Raw genomic sequence first — 25309 nt, 5'->3', positions numbered from 1 at the left:
ACAGTGGCAATAAGGAGGACAGATGGGATGCAGGTTTCACCTAATCAGCCAAGACATTTTGAAGTGAAGTAGGTAACTTGCAAGGAGCAGTGCCTCCTTATCCCAAAAGGCTAAAATACACAAGTCCTTGAAGGAGGTAGGTAGTGAGAAGTCCCCACTCCCTCTAGATCAAACATAAATTTCTGTAGGAAAAAATCTCTATTAAGTTCAGGAGATTTCACCTGGATCCAGTGATGATGCCATTAGCTCAGGAAAGGGATAACTCACCTGCAATAAACATATAAGGTGACCCATTAAGGTATACTAAAGCTAATTCTGTAAGGGATATCTTTTTCATTATTTTGTTTTTAAAACATTGAACAGATATCATCCCAGTGTGTTCCAATCTCTTTTCATTGGCTCCTCACTGAATACCAGCAGTAATTCAAAGGTTTAGTACTCATCTTCAATGCTGTCCACAGATTTCGCCCAAGTTATCTCAGGGATCACCTCACTCTGCATGATCATGTGTTCCCATGACAAATACATTCCACAAAAACAACCTCCAGAGTGAAGCATGATCTTCTCTGTCACTTGCCCACAAATATTCAACTCCAAGAGCCTGTCAGGACGAGCAGGGCCCTAACATCTTCAAAGTAAAATGGGGAAAAGACCTACATTTTTTAGCCAGCAATAATATCTCACATAAAAAAATATTCCACATCACTGATTGGAGGAGGTGGTGAAGAGAGAGATTTTTGTCCATCTCATAATCAGAGGAAGGTATTCAGATACTCCAGTGGTAGACACAGAATATTTACATAAGAAGATACATCTTACCCTCTAAGTTTAAATATGCAATTTTGTTCCCATAATCAATTTCAGGTGAAATCTACTGTAGGTAGACATGACTACATTCAGATATCACACTACATAGTTGAAAAGCAAAGGCAATTTGCGCCTGCAGAAAGGATATATTCAGATGCTTTATCACTGGCACTCATGATATGCTGTAAGTGCAAAACTGAATATCATTTTTGTAAATATATAATAAATATAGAAGATTATTGAAGTTGTAATATTGAGCTTGAGTTGTATGTGCAATGGAAGTAAACACAAAAGAGATTCTGTCCTGAGATATGGGAAAGCAAAGAAGAGTTGTGGGTACATCTTTACAGTCTCAAGAGATAGGGTAGCACATTTGTAAATACAATTCCTTAGGCGTCTGGAGAAGATTTGCTGAGTCACTTCATAAGCAAAGGATAATATATACACAACACACATTTCCCCTAATTTTGTACTACTTAAACAAATAAGTGCATTACAGCAGCTTCATGCCTTCTTCTGAAGCATCCAATATTATCCAGAGATCAATACTACATTAGATGGACCACTGATCTATGTGAGAATGGCAATACTTATTAGATCATGGCTCACCTGCTATGATGGATCTTCTTCAAGAATCACAATGTGTTTGTCTAATAAAGTTCTATCTGGATGTTAGTTTCCAATTCAGCCAGCAAAGATATGTATGTAACAGGCAGTACGTAAATAGTTACTATTTGTCAAAAACAGCTGCATAATCAACTTGTTGACTAGTTAGAATAGCTATAACCACATTTATTTCAGGGTAAGTTTGGGTTAGTAAACATGATTAAATGATAAAGCACAAGTAGCAAGAATGTCATGTTATTTAAATTCATAACTCCTTGGTAAAGATAATCTAAAGCAAATAAAAATCAGTTAAGCTGCTGTCTCCTTCTTATCCTCATTCCTGGAGGTTGCATTATAAAGACAGACAATGCAGTCACTGGCTCTCATCTGTTTCTTGAGAACAGACCATTGCTTTACTGATTGCCTCATATGCTAGTCTATTTATATGATGACCTGTGGATTGTTTTTGAAGATACAAGCTGAATTCAGAAATATGGAAACATGAAATAGAAAAGCTTATACCTTTCTCCCTTAAAAATGCAAGTTTGGAATAGTAACAATGAGCTCAGTAGCAATTCTTTATCTGTTATATAAGGATAAAACTGTTTAAAGTACCAAGGGACCTTAACTACCCCAGACTGTCCTTATCTAACTCATAAAAGGTTTATGTTGGCCTTATTGCTTAAATATGATATATACAGTAGTATTTATCATCCTCTGCACTGCAGGGGGAAAAAAGATATGGCAATCTGCTTTTAAGCAAACATCTATTCACATTGATAAAAAGTATCCAATCCATAGGATACATTATGAAGTTATGCAATGATAGATTTGAACAATCTAAGGATGTCATAGTAACTATTTAAATCAAGCTAGAAAACACATACCGTACGTAGACTCTTTTTTAAATTATCACCTCACCTTTGTTAAGCAAACATATCCCAGCAAACACATACACAGTAAAAATTCTCTGCTACTAAGTAACCAGCTGTACAAACAAGTTACTGATTCAAACAACCATATTTGTACAAAAACATAAAAAAAAAACCAAAAAAACCAAACCATAATATAGAATCAGAGTTGTAACAAAGTATAACTGAGGGTAACTAAGCTTACCTGAATTTCCAACTATTCCTTAAAAGAGCAGATACATTATTATTATTTACCTGCCAAAAGCTAAGCTTAGGGTTATGTTTTCTTCTCCACTGAAAACAATAGATCACGTCACTCACTAAAAATAAAAGACAGCTCCTTAAACACAGATTTTGGAAGGTTTTTCTATTCACCATTAAATACTACCCTCTGCTCTGTTTTTGGTGCCAATGACAGAACAACATTGTAAGGGAAAGACAGAACTCTACACTTGGGAAGTATCAGGGAGTAAAAGGAGGACTACAAAGAGAGAGAGAAAGATTGATTTTAAATTTTTGTTTTGTTTTGTTTATTTCTGTGATTTTTTTGAGATCTCTCTGTTATTTTAAATTAGATAAGGACAAATTCAGATGTGGAGCCAGGAATAACTGGCAGGGTTCAAGCCTCGTATGTATCTTCTCTGTGGCTACACTCTTCTGGACTTCCTGGGCATAGCATGCTGGAAGAAGAGACAGATTCAGACTAGGGCCTGATCCTTTATTGTTTAAGTAGACATAGGGAGCTGATGGTGAGCTTTCTTTCCATGTATCTTAATTCTGATTTGTTTTGTTTTGGCTTTGCACAACAGGTTAGATTAATGAGATGCAGACCTAATGCAAACTATTTTCCTAGGGCATGCCTGACCTAGAAGGTCACAGATATATTCTGGTTCTCCAGGCTCTTAATGATTAATGAATATTATCCAACTGGTTGAGCTAATCAATTCACAACTGCTTCTCAGGACTTCAGTTAAAACAAGGAACTCTGATCTAATGAATAAAACATTAAACTATACCTACACTACACAAATTGATCTTCATTATCAGTGCACCGTGTACCAGAAGGGTGCTGAACACAAGGATATTAAAAAAAAAATCCCATTTCCTTAATAAATCTTACAATTTTAAATATTAAAACAAAATGAAGTGTAAGTCCAAAAGTTGAATATTTAACTCTTCCTTACCCATGAGATGGAATATATTTAGGATAATTCACTGAGTTCCTACCTGGTTTATAATTAACATTTCAGCCTTTCTTGTCTTCTCCTTCAATTGAAAAGGAAAAACAAGCTCAAAATTAGCTAGCTAACCCTTTAACTAGTTGTATCAAAGCAATCAAGCACAGGCCATCTTGGATAAGTAGGATGGAAGGTCCATTTGTTCAGTCAAGCCATTGATGGAAGAAAAAGAAAGAATCCAACTATAATTCTAACTAAAATGCACGTTACTTCATCTCACTTCATTAATGAAGAAAAGTTTTTCTTGAGAGAGAGAAAGCGAAGTGCTACTGTCTCACAAAAGAAGATATCAAAGAGGCAAAAGTCAAGATTCTTACACTTTTTTTGCTTAAGAAAGAAAGAATCTTAGAAGATTCTTCAAATGATATTTTAGCTCAGTATCTATTCATTTCAGCACAGCCTTCTGGATAGTCCTTCCACTATGGGAAATTACCAATCATTTATCATCACCTACTCCTTGCTTGCAGGGCCCTATTAACCTCGCTGTCAGGCCCTGCCATCTATTCTTGGATAATAGTCAAGGACAATGAATGCCTCAAAACAACAAAGCATCGCTCTTATTAGTCTCCTGCTTACTTCCTCATATTTTCCTTAGCCAACATGGTTGAAGTTGCACGGCTTTGTTTCATGTTCACAATTAATTCAGTCCCTTTCTTTGCAAAGTAATCTGTTGTGTTGAAATAAAGCAAAACAAAACTAATCTGTGATTTGGAAACTGCCACAACGAGTTTATTTCGTTGGTCTTTCATATGGATTATACATAAACATTGAGCTGAACTTCTGAAGTAAAAAAGGAAAACTCAAAGCACTAAGGCTCACACTTTCAGAGTCCATTCTGCAGGTAGATCTCCCATTCCTTGCTGCAGCACTTCTTGTTCCTGGTGTTCCATTCAGCCAATGTATGTAGGGGCACTCCCCACTCAGGTACAACCTTCTCATATAAAGCCCAGCAGTAAACATTTTTCTGATATGCGTTCTGTTTCCTGTTCACGGCCAAGTGTTCCAACAGTGATGATCAGATGGTGGTTATAGATGTCCCTGTGCAGTCCACAATGCAAGCATGCTTGGTGGGAGGGAGGGAGGGAAGTGAGTGGATACTGGGGAGAAATAGGGAAGACTCCATTTATGGGGTGTGAAATGCAGGAGTTATGCTTTAAAGAAGGACTGGGATGGGATGGGGAAAACCAAGGAGACGATGAGGTTACAAAGCAAGAGGAAGATTCGGAAAGAGGGATGCAGAAAGCAAGAAGAAGACAAGGCCAGAGAAGCTTGAGTGTGAGAGAAGAGAATATCTAGTAGATGAGAAGGGAAAACTAGAAGTACTGAAAGCTAGATAGATTCTCTCATGGTGCTTATGAACAGCAGCTTTCTATCCATCGATGGGCTCCTGCCCCTCTTTTTCATATAAAAACTCCATTGCTCATCCCCAATCCACCTTGCTTTCCTGCTATTCTTCATACAGATCAGTGGCATGAGAATGTACTAGGTCATGCTTTCATTCATCTAAAGTTTCCTGAAGCATGAAGGCTACTATCCCACACAGTTTTCATTTGAAAATTAAAAATGGTGACAGTAATGGTAGCTCTGCTCATTTTCTGTATGCACCCAGTTGAAATGCAAATTTCATTCTGTGTGGCACTGTTTTTGCATAAGGTATTATACATATATCTGGTGCATACATTTTTTGAAAATTTAGCCCCAAATGCACTTGACACTTCCTTACATAACATTGATCAGTTTCATCCCTATAACCTAATGGAGATGCATTTGAAATGGGTCAGTCTTGGTTAAGTGGTTAAATTTAAACAGGGAGTTATGTACTCCATTCCCATCATTACACAGGCTGGCAAGAGTTTAAAGGACTGAGACAAATTAATCACATTTGATATACAAAACAATTGAGCTGCATTTCCCTCCAGAACAACTGTACTCAGGTCACTGAATATTATTACCCTCTTCCTCCATCCCCAGAGCTGGTCAGAATGTTTTTCCAGATGAAAAGGCTGATTCATTGAATGTGAAATATTTCACAGAAATGTTTCAATTTTGAAAACAAATTATGTCAAAAGGCAAAAAGAAAAAAAGTTCAGATTTCCATTTTCAGAATGGAATGTTTCGATGTTTATTTCAAAATGACTTTTTGTATTAAAATGTATTTTATTATTTAAAAAAAAAGTCTGAATCAGAATAAAACAGTTCAATTGACCCAAAACATTTTTGTTTTTGTTTTATTTTGTTTCACAGGATCTATCTTTTTGTTTGTTTGTTTGTTTGTTTTTGTTTAGTTCCTTTTCAGAATGGAAAAATTTCCAAATCATGGAACTTCCCATGAAACAGACAAACTGGTTCCCACAGCTTTCCCAATCACTCTCCCCACACTCCCACAGTCCCTTGTTTTTATCCATTTGCAAGTATCATATATGTTGTGAGAATAAGGGCCAATGTTCAGGTCTAACCAGATAGAATACATTGAATGCAGACTCCGGCTTCATTCACTGTGATGGTAAATTAGGCATGTGTAAATGTGCTGTATATCTGAAGTGCAGAATTAAATTTTCTGAGTCATGACTTGATCAAACAAAATAGGTTTTCAGCTGAACACTCAAAAGATACTTCCCATGAAGGGCTATTTCTTAGCCCAATTTGTGCTTTCTACCCTTAATTGTTTTAGTGCTACATCTATTAACAAAATAGTGCGAGGATTTCATTTATAATGAGAAATATATATATATATTTTCCCTACCTTCTCCATTCTCCTTCTGTTCAATAATGGATGTATATTTTAGAGGGGGAAAAAATCTTTTTTGGTCAAAAACAATCCTGGAAAATTTCAATAAAGATATGGGTGAATGGATGTAGGGTTCCAACAAAAATGTCTCTGCACCTTTAACTATATCAATCATTGCCATGGGAACACAATATAGTGGAATACAAGTGGGAATTTCTCAGACAGCTTCCATAGACACAGCCAGAGCAAGCCCTGTTTTTTAAACAGGGATTAGCCATGATCAATATGAGGAGGTAGTGTCATTATGCAGTGGCATCACTGGGAGGAAACAGGGCAGAGTAGAAGTGTATGTTGCACCCTTACAAAGGTTGTTGAACTGTTGCTCCAGTCTGTGCTCCTCCACAGCCCCAGAGGTAGAGCTGATTGAAATTTGGGAACAGTGGGGAAGGGGATCCCCTCCATAAAATTTTGATGAAAATGAAAAACTTTTTCAACCAAAAATGTGCATAGGAAATTTTGATTTTTGGTTGAAAAACTCACAATTTTCCCTTTTCAGTTGGAAAAAGGTTTAGATGAAAACTCAATTTTATCCATGGAAAGCAGAAACTTGTGGCAAAATGTTTTGTGTACTTGAAAACCCTTTTTGCCTTCCTCTGTAGTATGGGGCACGGCTCACTTACTGATGGCTTCTCTGTATCTTAACGTCTTTAAACTATGATTTGAAAACTTTAATAACTCAGTCATAGGTTAGCGTTTATTACAGGAGTAGGTGGGTGAGGTTCTGTGGCTTGCATTGTGCAGGAGGTCATGATCATGTTGGTCCCTTCTGACCTTGGAATCTATGAGTCTAACCCAAATTTTCTGTTGGAAATGTTTTGACCAGTCCTACCCGAAAGGCATTCTAATTGAGACAGTTTTTATAATATGACTCTCTTCACTCTAGCGTGACCTGTGCCTTAAAGCTGACCCTGCCCCCATCATGTACACCATGCTGTGCCACTTCACAATACAAATCCTGTATCTAACCTGACACATTTTTGGGATGAGGAACAGAATACTGAAATTTTGCTCCCCATCTTGGGACAGTATGTTATTAAACATTTATTAGAAAATAGCATACTTCACTGCATTCAGTTACCACACATGTAGAATTTTGTGATTTCCTAATCAGATGCCTTTAGGTTATTTATGTACACCTTAAGGCTTTAAAAATAAACTATTTTTAGTAATTTGAGTGCAACAGAGTTACTGAGACATGATTTAACCAAATCAAAAACAATGCTCACCACACGCACATTCCAGCAACTAAAATATGGCTAACACTTTTGTAAATCTAACTTTGTAATAATGCTATTTAGCTATGTATTGTGAATACACATGGGGGAAAATATTAGATTGCAGGTTTGTTTGTTTTTCCAAAAATCTGAAAGTGGACAATGATAATGGAAGCACTTGCTTGATTAACTAGATTGTAGAAAGTGCAACACTGTGGTGAAAAAACAATGAGAGTCCTGTAGCACTTTACAGACTAACACATTTAATTTCTGCAGGCATAAGCTTTCACGGGCTGCAGCCCACTTCCTCAGATGCAAGTGGGTTGCAGCCCATGAAAGCTTATGCCTGCAGAAATTAAATTTGTTAGTCTTTAAAGTGCTACAGGACTCTCGTTTTTGCTGTATACAGACTAGCATGGCTACCCCCCTGGAACTTTTCACTGTGGTGAAGCATTTTTCCTGGTTTTATTATCTCTTCTACCAAAAGATATGCCTCCACAAGGAAAAAAAACATGTGTAAGCAAGGTCTGAGTGTCTGAGAGGCACTCTCCCTGCTCAGCAGCTGAAAGGGGGCACTTTATTTGCATGAGCTTTGTATTTGCATGAGTACAGTTAAGTACTCAGCATATTGCATAAGCACACTAGGTGTTGAGCATGATGGGAAATGGGCAATGTGTCTGGTATTGTGTTACAAGTCACTTTTGTGTTAACTGCAGGGGTAATGAAATGTTGTCCTTTCATTGTATGAACAAATGGCATCAGATCTGTGTTTAGCCTGTTCTGATAAAAAAAAATTCACTCTCACCCAAACAGAGCCCTCAAGGGTGGCCAATGGATGTTTCAGCATGGGAAGGGGAGAAAAAGGGGTGAGAAGTCTCCTGTTGAGATTGCACAAGCCCTGGTAAAGGGCTATCTCAGGCATCCTTCTATTGTTAAATGGTAGTATTAATGGTTCCTCTTGGAGTCTTTTGTTTGTTAAAAGCAGGGACATTGCTTCTGTGTCAGCAGAAGGTTTTCCTATGAGCTGAAATTCATTAAGAGCTGAATCACTAGAGAGACTGGAAACCTTGACTGACAACCACCAGAGAGGTGCCAGCAGTAGGCAGCACCTGCAGACGGTGGGGTCGGCCAGCGCCAGTAGATGGCAGAAGCAATAGCGGTCAATGCCAGCAGAGAGTGGGCTCGGTCGATGCCAGAAGACAGCGGGAGCCAGGAGTGGTCAGTGCCTGCAGATGCCAGGATCAGTTAGCATCTATAGACAGAGGAGGGCCAGCAGATAGCGGAAGTCAGGAGTGGTTGGCGCCAGCAGACGGTGGGAGCCAGTAGTGGGGACTCAGTGAGGCCCAATCGAGAGGTGGACATTGCAACTACGATGGTCAGTACAGAGGAAAGCAAGAAGGGAGAGGTGAAGGACATGTCCCAGTACTCTGGGATGGGTTTGGCTCATTGAGTTCATGAATTCTGTTCGCACTGTTTCCCAAACCAGTGCTGTGTTGCTTCCCTTCTGTTATTAAAAGGTTTACTTTCTACACTCAGACTCTGTGCTTGCGAGTGTGATAACTGTGAACTTCTATAGCCTCTCTAATCTAAAGAAGTAAAATCTGCCTCTTCTACCTTCAGTCTTCCTCACGACTACTAAGCTACTGAGTGCTGAGTGTGATTTCTTCTGGGATCAACTCAAACCTCATTAAGGAGGTAGTGGAAATGGATTCCTAATAATAAATAAATACATACATAATAATTGCATGTATATAGCTCCTTTCATCTGAGAAATTTAACTTGTATTATAAATACTAATCAAAACATACACCACCTATTATAAACTCATTTTACACATGACTAAACGAATATGCTCATGATCACACAGCAAGTCAGGGTCAAGTATAAAACCGAAGAGTCCTAACTCCTATTCCTGTTCTCCAATCATCAGAACAAACAGCCGCCTCTAACATAATGCATCAGTTATAAAACCAAACAGTCAAGTATTTACATTACCTCATCATAAGTAAAATGTCTGTTTTTAATGCAAATCTGAATACACAGCTCCATGACTGTACTTCACAAGAAGGAAATAATAGCACAACTGGGAAAGGTTGTTTATTTAATGTTTTCCTGGATGTTCACAGTATGTAACAATCAGGCAATAATGCAGTTTACTGCGCTATTGGCTTTACGGACAATTGTTACCTTTGAGGGTGAAAACTGATTTACAGTTTCTCTAACACTAAAAAAAATGGCCTACTACATTTCTCACTGTATAGATTCTGAGGTACTGTACATTCTCATTTCTATACATAGGGAATTAGATAACATTTTGCCAACAGTGATGACAATATACCACTACATTAAGTCCCTTTTTAAGACATTCTGCATATCCTAAAGACATAACAGAAAATACAGCATGTTACAAAAAACATGACAAAAAGCTATTCAAAAATATTATAAGAATCATTTATTTTCTGGTCCTTGCCCATCATCCTATAAAACAGTGAAGCCATCATGTATTGACCTATGTGTCACTTGTGACACTGTTGAGGAAGGGAAAGTAACAGAAGTAGACATTTCTTGAACTATTTCTGGTATGCAGGTTTGGAATTAAATTAAATGTGGCTACACAGATATTAGACTCATAGGGATTGCCTATAGTGGAGAAAAAGATTTCCTTCTGTTTTTCTTGAATGGTGCACATTTGGTCCTATTTAGATGGCATTCTGCTTTGTGTAATAATTTAATCAATCATGTTTTACAGAAAGAAAAAAGATTTTGCATCTTTACACTAGACAGTTGACAGCACCAAGTGGCTCATAAAGAATCCACAGAATTAATATTCTGCAACTGCGCTAGGGAAAGATGCCATAGACGGTTCTATTCACCAGGCACCCAAACCTGCCAAAGAGTAACAGTATGATGCAGTCTTGATATAGATTAAACATTTCAACAAGCTGCAAATGATCAGCTTAACCAAAGGTTAGAGCAGAGTATTGCTAAAACTGATTTGATTCTAGTCCAGTTTAATTGAAATGCTGGCAAAGAAACCTGTGGCACTAAATGACAAACTGGTCACTGCCAAGATATTTTGGACCTCCCTTTACTGCATGAAAATTGCTGTTTGTGTGATTTTTCAGGCCCCACACAACCTTTATATTATCAACAATGTAAACCAGATAGAGTTGTTTTCAGTAATTCTCAGTTTTCACAGCATTCTATGTGAAATGCTCTGTTTTGTGTCCATTTGGAAGCCAGTTGTGAAATCTGAATGAATAGTGATGATGGAGTTCTCTGCATAACAGAATCTTATCCTTAGTTCCACCCCAGTTTTCAGTCACACTTAGTTACCATTGACAGTATTCGTTTCTCTTCTTGCTGGAATGTTTGGTTAATGAACCAGTCCAAATCTCCTTCCCTATATTATTTTAAGGACCAGCCTTAAACAGATGTAGCTTCTGCCACATTGTTAAGCACATTGTTATCTACACAATGTCTGTAACAGCCTGACACAGGGATTCATGCCCACTGCTGAGCCCAGGTCATTTCTTTGGCAGGCCGCAAACCTGCCATTGTACAGACAAGCCAGCTTTTTTCCTTTTTTGTACAGAACACAAATATTGCTAAAGCCAAACCCATTTGTAACAGTTAAAGCAGCCTTTGAAATCAATCAGAGGCATTCAAGCTATAAAAGGAATTGTATCCCAAGGTATCTCCATGGCCCTCCATTTTAATGCGCAGCATCATTACAAATCTCATATCACATAAAAACTGGCTCCTGGGAGGGCAAATGAGGGTACTAAATCCTTTTAACTTTCAGCTGACATGGCTGCAGCTATAATTCATCTTTGGAATTGCACAGAAGCCACAAAATCATGGGGGGGGGGGGGGGGGGAACCCACAAGATATTTCCTTCATTTTGAGACTTACTCATTTATTATATACAGATAAAGCTAGAGACACATATTTAGGGAGCAATTCTTCAAACACTTCTATGCATGAGTAACTTTATGCACATGAGTAGCCTTGTGCAATACCAGCAAGGGAATTCAATGGGACTATTGATGTGCATAAGTGTTTGGAGGATCAGGGCATTACTGTATACAATGTCAAGTTGGATATAACTTCTTGGATTTCCCTCCTCATTCTAGTTCTGTAAAAATGGAGGATTTCCTAGATTAAATTAGAAAATGAATAATATAATAAAAATAATCCCATTGGATATTTTTAAACTCTAAAGGTCTGGCAGAGTTTTTAAATTTCACCAAAGGCATAGGCGAGCATTTAATCTCCTCCAGTAAATTTGCCTCGGTCAATGAAGTTGAAAACTCCAAAAGACCACTGAGAAAGTTTATCAGCTCTGCTATGTCCTGATGGACTTCTCAGAAGTCTGTAACAGTTTCTAAGTTTGCAACATCTACTGCTCTAGGAAGCCAGTTGGATGGAAGGAGCTTAAGATTTCAGTAGGAGCAATACTGGCAGCTCCTGGCAAAAGAGTGCACTTTATGAGCTCTGAGCAGCAAGAACTCTGAAGTCCTAGTTCAACTGTCAGCAGCACTTTCCAGCAGAAGAGCACAGCTGGATGGCTTCTGCTGATCCCCATGTCTGCTAGAGAGTGAGGAAGCCTGCTGTTCCTGCTTCCATTCCATCTTGAGGCTTACTTGTGAGGCTACACTATGAAAATTAATACCCATAGTACAGCAGCAGATCTGCAAGAGCTTCAATATGCCAGTTCTAAGCCACTACTGGGACTCAAGAGTCAGGAATTTGACTAGATGTCTTGAGGATGATAAAGACTCGTGATGCCTGTTCACATGAATAGCATTGTTGCTAGCACTCGTACAGATAGCAGTTGCTGTAATAGGCATACTAATTTTTCAAATGTTGACATGGTTTAAGGGACAGTCCTGCATTCTGGGCAGTGAAGAATTATACCATCCCCAGAGGAGCACTGGGAAGCAATTTGCCTAAAAACAGAGCTAAAAGATATAACCAAAAGCTTCGGACAGCTACCTGGAGTTACGGGGAGAGTAGCTGCTACTACCCTTTTCTCTGGGGTGCAGGATACTCCCCTTTGAGTGCTGGTTCCTCTTTGAAGATCTGTGAGAGTGCAAGAACAGGCATGGCCCTGCTTTTTGCCTGCTCCTCTTAAGACACTGTGGAGGCAGTAGCATCTGTGTCCCTGAGCACAGATACTACTGATTCATCTGTCCTGTATGTGCACAATACACCCTTCATTCCACCCCCTCTCCCATTACTCTTATGGAGCGCACAATCTGAACCCTAGGAAGTGAAATCTAACCCAGTTACCCTTGTTTTAAAGACACACTCCTGGTTCTTTTGTTCATATTATGTCTATAATATACGGATTCAATTTTCTTTTTTTTCAAGAAAGATCCTTTTTTCATGAAAATTCTTCTTTAAAAATAGTAGCACACTACATGTAAGAAGAGTTAAAAAACACATATTAGAAATTTTATCTTTCTTTAAAAAAATACTAAGGAAATCCTCAGGGTCAAGGTCATACGTAAACCATTAATTTAAAACATTAGTACCTTTTTTAACTGTTAAAAATTGGCAAGTCAGGAAATTCAGAGTTAAAGAGCTAGACATTTAGGGTAAAATTCTGGCCTCCACTGAAATGAATGGCAAAATTCCCAAGGCTAGTATTTCATCCTTAGAGTCAGGAAATTAGAACACCGTAGCTGAAAAACCCTTGAATTTCAGAAAATTTGAAAATGTTCAGTAGCATTTTCTTTAAACTCTACCCTTTTACCACCATTCCCCATTTAACATTTACCTCTTGGCAACAGAGCTACTATAAATAGATCTATAAACTACAACTCATAGTCAGTCATTAATTCGGGATTGCACAACCCTTCCCAGCTATTTTGGTAAGGATCAGAGCCCAAATAGTTTATATCTCCCTCTACATAAAAATCCACATTAGAACCTGACTGTCTACCATTCCAACATGTGTTGTATACCCCATTGTCCCCTGTCACCCAGGGTCCTCTCTTTATGCCAACTGCCAGAGGGCACAGGGATTCACAGGATTACAGGGATCCCCTAAGTCTGGTCTCTACATAATAGCTCACCCAAGAATTTCACGTAAGGTCTCCCTTGAAAGATGTGTCACACTAGTCGTCATACTCATGGACAAATGCATACACAGATAATATGTAAGGAGTTATGGTCTTAAGGTTGTGAGTTGGGGTTGGTCACCAGAAGGTGATAAACAAGTGTCTGTCAGGCAGGAGATGCTTATCTACCTGTCTGGCTATACAGAAATTGAGTACTGTATACTTTACAATGATGCCCATTTGCAGTCTGAGCAAAATGCTAATCAAGGGATTGAAAAGTTTCCAGGGGAGACTCTCAACAGGAAAAAAAGAAGCTGCCGGGTGTATCCTGTTCACAAGTGTTTACAATGGTGGTTGGAACTATACCTGGGGTTGCAGAGGTTCACCCAGGTATCCTTCATCTATGGTAGCGGTTCTCAACCGGGGCATGTGTACCCCTGGGGTTATGCTGAGATCTTTCAAGGGGTACATCAACTCATCTAGCTGGGATAGTTTTACAATAGGCTACATAAAAAGCAATAGCAAAGTCAGTACAAACCAAAATTTCATATAGACAATGACTTGTTTATATTGCTCTATATACTCTACATTGAAATGTAATTACATTTATATTCTATTTGATTTATTTTATGATTATATGGTAAAAATGAGAATGTAAGCAAGTTTTGAGTAATAGTGTGCTGTGACACTTTTGTATTTTATGTCAGTCTTTGGAAGGAAGTAGTTTTTAAGGAAGGTGAAACTTGGGGGTACGCAAGACAAATCAGACTGCTGAAAGTGGTACAGTAGTCAGGAAAGGTTGAGAGACACTGATCTAGAGAATAAGTTGACAGCTGGCTTCTCCTATGAACTGAGAATCACTGCAAGTCTGGCTGTTTAATTCTGGGAGAAACTTTGGGTGAGCAGTCCTTTATGGGACAGGATAATGCCTTGTTATTTAAGTTTAGACTCTAGAAAGCATGTTACGATTTTTTAATTTTGTATTTAACCATTTGTTTCCATCAATTCTACTTTTTCCTCCTTGGATCTCTGTTCTTTTTTACTTGTTTCACTATAAACAAATCTAAGTGCTGTGAGTTGAGCTGGAGAAGAAACTGGCAAACTGCTGTGAACGGGGGCAGCAAATCTGTGAATTCCGTGAGTATCCAGCGGAACAGGGGCTGGATATTCCAGGGGGATGTGCCTATTGCTAACCTGCAGAGGGATAGCAGCACCTGCATAGACTGAGAGGGAGTGTTTGTGTTGCTAGGGAGTTAGCCTCTGGCAGGCTCAGATAAGGCTTTCTCATGCTAAATGCAGCTGGTAGCGAGGTGCCTCACAACCCCAGGTGTCCCCCCAAGAAGCATCACATCCCCCATTCACCCTCCCAAGATTAGTTGGATTCCATATTCCAGAGACAGACCAAAGATCATCTTTGTTCATTTTCATCCTGAACATATGGGCCACAGATTTACAATAGCCTGTGTAAGCTTGCAAGTCAGGCTTCAGATCCCTGTGTCTAATACAGGCTGGGAAGACGGATGCAGGTTAAACAATCATACAAAGATGGCTACACTAGTATTCATTTGGATAACAGGATTTAGATTTCTTTCAGATATTAAACACAGGAGTGTCCCACCAGCAAGACAAGGATAGGTGAGGTCCAGATGGAAGAAAAGAAAAAGATTTTTTTTAAAGTGTCTATCTCCAATATCCATATAACATACAAAAAGGAGCAAACAGTGAATAAAACTAACACTTTATTCTCAAAGTAAAAAAAGAAGCAAACATTCTCTATGCATAAAGACATCAAATAGAAGGCAAAATGAATTACCATAACAGTATCAAAGACTCCCCCTATCCAGTTTATCATCTTACTCTCCCTCCCTCCCTCCCTCTCTTCCCTAATTCTCTTATACATACAAACCAGATGCAGCCACACTACCGAGATACACCACACCCATTACCACAGTAGCTGAGCTTCTCACCTTGAGTGACTGAACTCCACAGGTGACAGGACATAAGAGTTTGGCATTCATGGAATGGGAGTGAGGAAGGTTGCACAGTGAATTGCAACTGGCTTTGTCGTATGTGTCACATTTGCTGCAGCCAGCGGAGGACTTGTTTCTGCACTCTGTTGCACTGGTTTTATGCTGGTGTAGCTCCATTCACTTCAGTGGAATTACACAGGTGTATTATCAGTGTAATAGCGTGGAGAATCAAGTCCCCCCTGTGTACAATAAAACTGGTTGAGTTAGTTTAGAGACTCTGATTGCTGCCTGGAAAGGATAGAGGATGCATATATAAGCCACTATGTTAATTTGCATAAGTGTGATGTATGTCTAAAGAAAAACAATTCAATAGCCAAGCTTCCTGAGGGAGAAGTATTTACTCAGCTGCAGGAAGAGGATTATTTCACTGAACTTCAATAATGATGGCAGATTTTTTAAAGACACAATATACTGGGAATAATTTAATTAACTATGAGTTTTGATCAAACAGAAGAGTGACAGGAACCAAAAATATTTGAACTATTTTCCCTGACTAAAATATGGAACTGTAGACACTTTTTATTTCAAATTCGTATCAAAGCTGTGACTGAGCTTCAGATGCCTGGGTTTTCAGTGATGGGTCAAGACCAGAACTCCAAATCCAAACTAGGGAATTTTAGCTATCTGAATTTACTGTAAAGTTTCACAAGCAAGTCACGAAGCTTTTCGCTACGGTGAGCGAAATAAGATGATCAGCTCTTTGAATTACTGTCAGATATGTATAATATAGGCAAAAATATATCTCTATGCACAGCGGTTAATGTGGAGAACAGAAATGGGCAGAATGGTACCTCAGAATTTGAGATGCCTCTGAAGTCTAAACTCACAGGCCCAGATTCTCTGATCTCAACAGTGTTACATCAGTGTGACTACAATTACTTCAGTGGAATAACTTCAGATTACGCCTCTGAAAACTGGACTCCAGGCCCATAATGGTGCTCTAAAGTACCCACCAAAACATACATTATTCTTTTCATATCATTCTACTTCTTTACTAAACTAATAAAAACTGGCCAGAACGACATGGGGCACCAACGTCCAAACGTTAGGCACTTCAGCCCTGGCGCACTTTTTATTCAGTGGCAGAGTATTGCGTTCCAACATGGGCTGGCTCACCTCACACAAAGATGATTGATGTACAACTAAATTCCACCATGCGTATTATTTCAGGCACTCTGAAATCTACTCCTTTACCATGGTTACTGGATCTCTGCAATATTGCTCTGGCCAGGGTTTGCAGAGACGAAAGCATAGCAAAGCTCATGACGAAACTGCGTGATATGCGACATCTACCGTTAATTAAAGATTGTTTAATCCACCACATAGTTGTCTGCCCTCCCAGGTGCTAACTGTGGATAAATTTACCGGGTAAGGGATTTACAGTACAGGACACATGGCAAGATTTGTGGTCTGCAGAGAAAGTGACAAATAATTATCTTGTTTTGGACTCCTCTCAAAGTCAACCCAGGTTTGATTTACCATGAAGGCAATGGAGCTTTTTTTCATACCGGATATGGAATTTGCTCTGCAGTGGCATTTTGGTGGTATTTTGGAGAGAATCCACCATATCGATGTGGGCAGCCACAAACCATGACACATATTGTTGAAGACTGCAAAATGATTCAACTTGCTGTAGGTCTTCGTGCCTTGAACATCACTGATAAGAACGCTGTGGCTTGGCTTGGCCAGACTACATATGCCAAATAACTAAACCAGTGGCTTACTGCTACGTCAAATAATTATTCCCCAAATTACCACTCTTAAAAGTGGTACTTGCACAGATATTAATGTCGAGGTCACCAGTGTTGTCAAGTGCTGGTTGTGTGTGTGTATTCTCTCTGTGTGCTATGCTGGCTCTGGCCAGATAGCCAGTACAGCAGTCTCCGATTGACTTGCCCAATAAATCTACAGACTCTGTTTCAGAAGTAAAGGCACCCGCCCAGGTTTATTGTCGATGAAGCACAGTAAAAAGCACCTTATACGTGCTACAAGTACACTTAATCCATGTATGCCTGTGACAATGGACAGGGTTCAGTTAATGGCTGGATTCTCCATTTCCCCCTGGGCTGGCCAAAGACACTCCCTTTAAGACCCTTTTATGTGTTGCCCCTCTGACATGGTTAGTACCACCCTCTGACGTGGCTAGTTACCACCATTTACCTTGTACATGTTGGTTCGATCAAAACATCTATCCATCACCCTGTCATCCCAACTTTACCTAAAAGAGGGATCAGCATGTTCCTGTTATCTTTGGAGAGTGTGTTTGTACCATATGTATTATCAGAGTGTTCTGGTACCACCTTTCTGGAATGTGCTTGCCTGAGTATTTTGTGCCTAGCGCTTCTTTAGGAATGTGTGTTTTTTGCAATACCAGCTTCATTCTTGCCAGTTTCTGTGAACTTGGAAACAGGCTTATAGATTGACTCAGGCTCTTAAGTTTGCTTTATAACAGCAAGGTCCAACTTCTGCTTTAGCTCAGGTGTCAGGTCTCATACGTGACTATTATACTTTCTACTACATTGGGTACCTCAGAAAATACAGGATTTAGGCCACATCTGCAATAACCATGATTGTGTCCAAAACATGAATTAACTTTGCTTCTTCTTGGCTAGGTAGTCAAAAAAAAAAAAAAAAATCACACAAAAAAACCCAATGTTACAATTATACTAAAGGAACCATAATATAGCCTAGGTATTTATCAGGGTTAAAACAGGAGTAACTACAATCATATTTCACTATAATGTTTAAAAACAATTATTTTTGTAGTGTAAACCTTAGTGGCAAGTCTTTCCATGAGTGACATGGAAACAGGGGCTATAGTGTGCCATCAACTTTAAACAGAATTCCTTGCCAATTTCACTAGGGAGTTCTGTGTAAACACTGACACCCGTTTACAAAGAGCCCAAAGTCCTACTTTGCCCCCCCGTAATGTGTTGGAACAGTATTTGTGCAGATGTTTCTGAATTTAGATATTCAAATACTTATCAATCTTTATGGAATAACCAAGATATCAATAGAAGCAAATAACATTCATATATATTTAAACACAATGTAATTTTAAGGCATAATTTAGGGTGGCTTGGTGGCCTCCAGGTAGGGCTCTGCACTGCAGAGACTCAGTTTTGACTCACAGGCTTGTTTTATCATTCTTCAGGCCACCAAACCTGAAAAGAAGAACAGTGCTGTTGTTCAGCAGCATTTTCCTCTAATAACTAAGTTGTGTTACTGCTGGCTCTAAAGAAATTGCAGACTTCTGCTTCTGGGAAAATGGTGGCTGCAACATGGGTCTCTCAGGCTAGGGGTAAAAAGTATGAATGACTTATGAGGGCATAGGATCTCTGGTGAAAAAAGGAGCTAGATAAATATTTGGAGAATCATTTCCATAACCAATACATCAAATAAGTAAGTGGGAAAGATTTGAAAGGAGCATTCTCAGGGTCCTTTTGTTCTAAGAAGCGTAGACGTGTAATCTTGGGGGAAAAAAGTTCACAGACTGAAGCTGTGTTCTTCTGTGATTTTGACTAATACTTTGATAATCTTATAAAGGAAAAGAAAAGAAAAAACAATACCTGCCTCCTTTGCAATCTACCCCAATTCATTCAAACACTGACTTAAAAATAATGATTATCTGTTGAGTCAAGAAAATACCCTTGATCAGTCACAAAACAAGTGTGATATCGAACACCTCAAAATTACCATTACCACCTTTTACTAAGACTGGGATTAGAACATTTCTTCTCTTTTAGTTTGATGGATTCTAATTGGCTTCATTCACCCTTAGAAAATGAGTCTTTTCAACTTACTCATTCTTGAGCAAATCCAAAATGACTTACTTCTTAATTCAAGCAAAATTCCCACTGAGTAAAGAAGTCTGAAGTAATATTGCATTGTGAATTTAGGCAAGTCTTCTTTTTAACATTTTTATCCCGTTTTACTTTGACCAATTGGTCTTATTTATTCCATCTCTCTCATTTCATTCTCTTCCTTCATCACATTTATTTAATTCTATTTTATATGTACAGCCAAAGCAGTGCTTAATTTGTAATAAAAGAGATGCTGGGGCTCAAGCTAGTAGGTGCTGGGGCTCAAGCAATGTTTTTACTTTCATAACTAATGTGGCAAACCCTGGAAAGCCCTGCACAAATTAAGCACTGAGCCAAATTTAAAGCTAAGTCTTGTAGAAAAAAATGGAAGAGATCAAATAACACATTGCATTTATATAGCCCTTTTTCAGTCATGAATCTTATACCCATTGTACAGATGTGTAAACTAAGAGCTCTAAAATCAACTAAATGCTGCCTTGAATAAGTAATGTAACTGTCTTGGACCAAATTCAGCATCATCTAGGTGGTGGTAAAATAAGTGCTTGGTGTAAACTGGTCAGAAAATGGGCCTAAATTGCAAACCTGTGAAGCTAGCACTGATCTGGCATTCTGTAGATGTGCAGAATGACAACTTGTATGGGGAGGGGGCCAAAAAAAGTAGTAGTGGAAAAAGCAGCTAACAGGAAGGTACTATTCTTCTTGTCATATACAAGCATTGCACAACCCCCAAAATTCCAGGGCCAAATCCTATGCTGGTGTAAGCATCCACAACTATTTACTTCAATGCATGTCACAGCTGTTTATGCCAGGAGTGAATACTGGCCCCAAAAGACAGTATTGTGCACACCTAATAACTTCCAAATAAATTCAATCTGTGCTACTTTGCCATTTGCACCCATTTTCTGACCAATGTACACCTGATAGATTGAAAGTTTTTATTGAGAAAATATTTCAGGAAAAATAACAAACAGGTAACCCATAGATTTTTAAAGGGGCGAAGTTATATAACATCCAGGGACTATGTGCAGGTTATCGGGAGGTGAGGGGAGTGGCTGGAAGTCCGGGGAGAATAACGATGGATAATCTGCGGGGTCCCGGATGGGGGGTGATGGTGTGGGCGTTAAAGGGTACAAGGGAGTATATGGGAATGGGGGAGCGTCACTGAGTATGCTTATGGGTTACTTTTTGGGGGTTTTAACAAATGGAGTAAATAAGTCCATACAAAGTGGGGTGTCCCCCATTAAGTCCGATGCGTCAGCAGCCGCCGCGTCCGTTGGTGTGTCCCCCGCCGCGTCCGTTGGTGTGTCCCCCGCCGCGTCTGCCGGTGCGTCCTCCGCCGCGTCCGCCGGTGCGTTCCTCGCCGCGACTGTCGTGGTGGTCGTCGGTTGGGTCCGCCGGTCCGGAAGGAGGGTCCTGCGGTGGTGCTCCGTCCCTCTCCTCCTGGTACTGTCGGTGGCCGGTGACGTGCTCTACGTAGATGTCCCTGGACCACCGGATGGAGTCCGAGACCATGAGGCGCCGCATGAGCTTGGCGTAGCACCGGCCCACACCGCAGGCCCAGAGCACGGGCTCGTTGCGGGGGTCCCAGGCGCCCAGGGCTCCGACGACCAGGGCGTGACCTGTACGTCGTAGCCCTGCTCCCTCAGGGTGTCGGCCAGGGGGCGTACTTCTCCTCCTTGCGGGCTCGGGCGGCGTGGAAGGCCGGGCTGCGGTTCTCAAACGGGACCGTGACGTCCACCATGACGATCTTTTTGTGATCCTCGTCGGTGATGACGACGTCGGGTCTCAGCGGGCTGTCGGTCCCGGGGATGGTGCGGTTGACGGCCACCGTGCCCCGGTGGGCCGGGATGGCCTTCACCAGGCGGTCCTGGACCGAGTTGTGCCTCAGCTGCCAGGCTCGGGAGTGGGGCTTGCAGCCGCAGAGGACGTGGGGCAGGGTCTCGTTGACGTACCCGCACCTCCTGCAGCGCTTGTCCCGGTTCCCGTGGCGGACGGCCCCGTTCAGCGGGAGGCAGTTGAGGCGGGCCCGGTGGATGAACCGCCAGTCCGCGAACCGGGTGAAGCCGCCCCCCGCCAGGAAGTGGTTGCTGGCGTCCCACTTGCTGGTCACCTCGAAGGCCTTACCCTGGTCGGGCTTCTTCTTGAGGCTCTCGAGGTACAGCGCGTGGACGGACGCCTTCAGGCATCTCTCCAGCATGCACCTGGCGCGGGGGGTGACGATGGTGTGGCCGTCGACTCGGATCCTGGGCACCAGGACCGACAGCTCCCGGCGCTCCTCGCACCACGTCCAGCGGCAGCCGATGCGCTTGCCCAGGCGCCGCGTGGCGTTGCGGGCGCGGGACCAGAGGGACGAGATGTCGCCTCCGTCCTGCGCGAACTCGCTGTCCAGGGAGCCGCTCAGGTAAGTGGCAATGTCGTCGCTGGTGGGCGCTCGGCGGAGCCACTTCGCGACCGCCTTCTCCAGGGCTTTCGCCGCGATGCCGCTCACGGTGGCGTCGGGGCAGGTCAGCAGGCGGAAGGCCTGGGTGATGACCGCGACGTCGCACAGGTCACCCATGCGTGGGACGTTGGCGCCCCCTTGCTTGTGGCCGATGTAGGTCAGCTCGGGGTAATTAGTGACACTGCTAGTTTTGGCCTACAGTGCTTAAATAACTTGCTGAGGCTGTACAACGAGCCAGTGGCAGCGCCAAGAGTAGAATGGATATTTTCAATCTCCAGTCGTCACCAGCAGACCTCTCTCCATTCTGTGTAAAACATAGTCAGGCGTCCTTAGAACTAAAAACAGAATGTTTCCTTGCAGGGTGAAAGGGTTGAAGTGGGTACAGCCATATACCCATAACATTTTGGGCAGCCCTACACAAAAATTATTTTTGCTACTGACCATACATTATCTCCTAATGCAATCAATTTCTCTCCATCCGTACTGCCCCACTACACAGAAAACCATTCTAAAGAATTTGTGGAGGGTTAGTGAGATCGTTTTTGTGGGAAAGACCCCAAACTTAATTAGCTAATTTTCATAAGCTCTGTGTGTGTGTTCTTTAGCTCTGCTGCTCCCTCCCCCCCCCAGCCCAGTTGCAAAAAGGAGACCCTGCTACGTGTTCTTTTCTACTCTGTAAACCATTTTTCAATCAGTGTACATCAATCTGTTTTCAAAGCTACCTTCACAAGGAAAAGATCTAACTTTTAGATTTTTTAAAAAATGTAATGAATGTTGAGATTCTCGTTTACAATTCTAGCTCCACTACATCAGGATTCTCTGACCCTGGGGCACAAGGGCTGGCCCTATTATACTGGTGCAAAGTATCAGGGCCTTATTCTTATTTTACTTGCACCGGTTTTATACCAGTACAAATACATTAATTTAATTGAGATTACTCTTGATTTTCATTGGGGTGATTGAGAGCATAATCAGATTCCCTTTATCTGCAGTATCAGGACTGGCAACTACCATTCTCTCTGAATACCTTAATAGTTTTCCCAGAACAGGGGAAAGCACTGTATTAGCCCATGTTTGGTTTTAATTTAGATCCTTCCTGCTGACGCTATTTTCTTCTACCTATGATTTAACATAATAAAAATGAACAAGGAGGAGAGTTCAGAGAGCTCCTAGCCACTAACACAAAAAAGGGTTGGCACATATGGATTTTATGCACCAGTGCGAAATTGTAGTTTATAATTTCGCAATAACATGACTTTGGAAAAAGGTTTGAATATTTAAACCAGAATAATTATGGGACAAAGGTCAGTGCAGCTGGCAGCATTACTGTACTGTCAGATGTACGTCTTCCATTTATGAGCAACTTTCAGACACCAGGCTTCCTGCTCTTGGAAGTTAGAGGTGGTACTCTCCACTTTTGGGGGCAAAGGAACAACTCAGTTGAATTTGACACTTCCAGCTGCGTCTGATCAAGCAGCAGCAGCTTTTCTGACCATTTTTTTCTGATGGAGAGCCACAATTTTTGGAATGTTCTCCACTTCTCCCACATGGGCTTCCTATAAATCATACCGCCATTTCAGATTTATTACACTAGGTGGGATAAATTATTAAACAGATTATTTTTAAAAATGAGGCATGTCATGGGCATTTTTTGCGTGCAATTGTATCTCTGAGTGAACACACAGGGAAATACATGCATTTATGATGACTGCATGCAAAACGAGCTGTGCAGTTTCACACACTAGAAAATCTGGCCAAGTGCCTCTTTCTTACTGTGAGTAGCCTGGTTTGGGATTGAAGCATGAAAAATGTCCATTCCAAAAATTGTGGCTCTCCACCAGAAAAAAATGTTCAGTTAGATCAAATATTGAAACTGTGGGTAAATAAGAGCTGCATTTTAAAGCACAGGTTTCCCTGCAAACAATCTCCTCCACCCCATGGACTTTTGTGTAACTGTACTACATTTTTCAAGAAACTGAGCCTGCAAAATAGATTTGTGCATTTTAAATGGATTTCCAGCACAGTCTGGAGATCAGTTTTTATTTATATTTGTAAAGAAACTACATCACAGTCCTTTCCTCGTAAAAGGAAAAAGATTTATTGTGAAGTCCTAGACTAAGCAAGTGGGTCATAAAGGATAGCCCTAATAGCAATTATGATAAGGAGGATGTATTTCATTCCTCCTCTTGTCTCATAGCATTTGAAGCCCTCTCCTCCTCTTCCAGATTTGAGGAAAGAGAAGCAGTATATGTTCTCTCTTAACAGCAGGGCCACAAGGAGAGAATTAAAAAGAGGTCAGCAGCTTGGTTGAACTGACGGAGGGAGTGAAGAGAAACAGGAGACCTCAGTATTCCATCTGTTCCCGTTTAGCAAGACTGTTTGGCACTGTCCTCTTCTCCCCACCTGCCCTAACCCTGGCTTCACAGAAGAGCAATATACTGGTTAAATCTTCCAGGTAATGAATGGTGGGGAAGAATGGGATGTGCATGGTACCTGACAAAGAGGTGAAGGGAATGGGAAGATATGTGCTGCTCATAACCTCTCAACCTGTCAAGGCCCAAAGGTGGGATGCGGTATGTGACAAAGACCCAAAATGAGGGATGCCAATAAAAGCACTCATGCAAGAAACGTAAACCTGGAGAATTCATTGCTTGAGTGTGAACACCTCTTTCTGAAACTTCAGCTTTATTTGAGGCATGCATAATTTTCAACAAGAAAAGTGAGGGGATATCAAATGTATCCCCTTTGGTATCCTTGGTACAAAAAGAAAGATGTCCTTGAAAACAACAGACAGCAGAGTGCTATAGTGGTGCCTATGTTCTGCCATTTCCAGTCCATTCCAAAACCATTTGTGTTGGAAGGGGCTGGGGCCCCCCCTCTTCTCTGGTCTTCCAGATTCCCTCCCCCACAAGTGTCTCAGACTTATTTTTCTCCTCAACTCCTGTTCTATAAAGGCTATATTACCCCCACCCTCTTCCGCAGACGAAACTAAAGCCTACCTTACTGTGATAATGCTGCGTGACATTTTCCAGCCATACTTGCTGCGTTGTAGCATATTCTAGATTATCCATGACTGGTAAACAAGGCTCACAAAAATCACAGAGTCCATTATTTTTCTGATTTTTTTCCTCCCATTGAAGTGGCAGCTCAGGAACTGGGAATGGGTAATGGTCCTCACTGACATTGGGACTGCTGGGACAATTTAGGAAATTGTCCCAAAGCAGAGCAGTAATTGTCAGGGAATGAGTAGGGTGTTAAGTTTGTACAGTAAAAGGTTCTTATTGATCATATGGTAAAAAATCTTCAGTAAAATAGCCTTAAATTACCTTTTATCATATAGTAGATGTCTAAACATGATATCACAAGTGTAGATGATTGGACAC

At 40.8% G+C, this 25309-nt stretch overlaps 1 protein-coding gene across 1 annotated transcript in view; it reads right to left on the bottom strand.

Moving 5' to 3' along the window:
- NALF1 (NALCN channel auxiliary factor 1) overlaps window positions 1-25309 on the bottom strand; it is a 715406-nt gene that overhangs the window by 395148 nt on the left and 294949 nt on the right. The window lies entirely within an intron of this gene.

The sequence above is a fragment of the Emydura macquarii genome, unplaced genomic scaffold (assembly GCF_026122565.2).
Source record: "Emydura macquarii macquarii isolate MOO-44397 ecotype Brisbane River unplaced genomic scaffold, CSIRO-AGI_Emac_v2 contig_3671, whole genome shotgun sequence".
NCBI lineage: Eukaryota > Metazoa > Chordata > Testudines > Chelidae > Emydura > Emydura macquarii.
The sequence above is the reverse complement of the archived record's forward strand: the minus strand, read 5'-3'. Positions and strand labels throughout refer to the sequence as shown.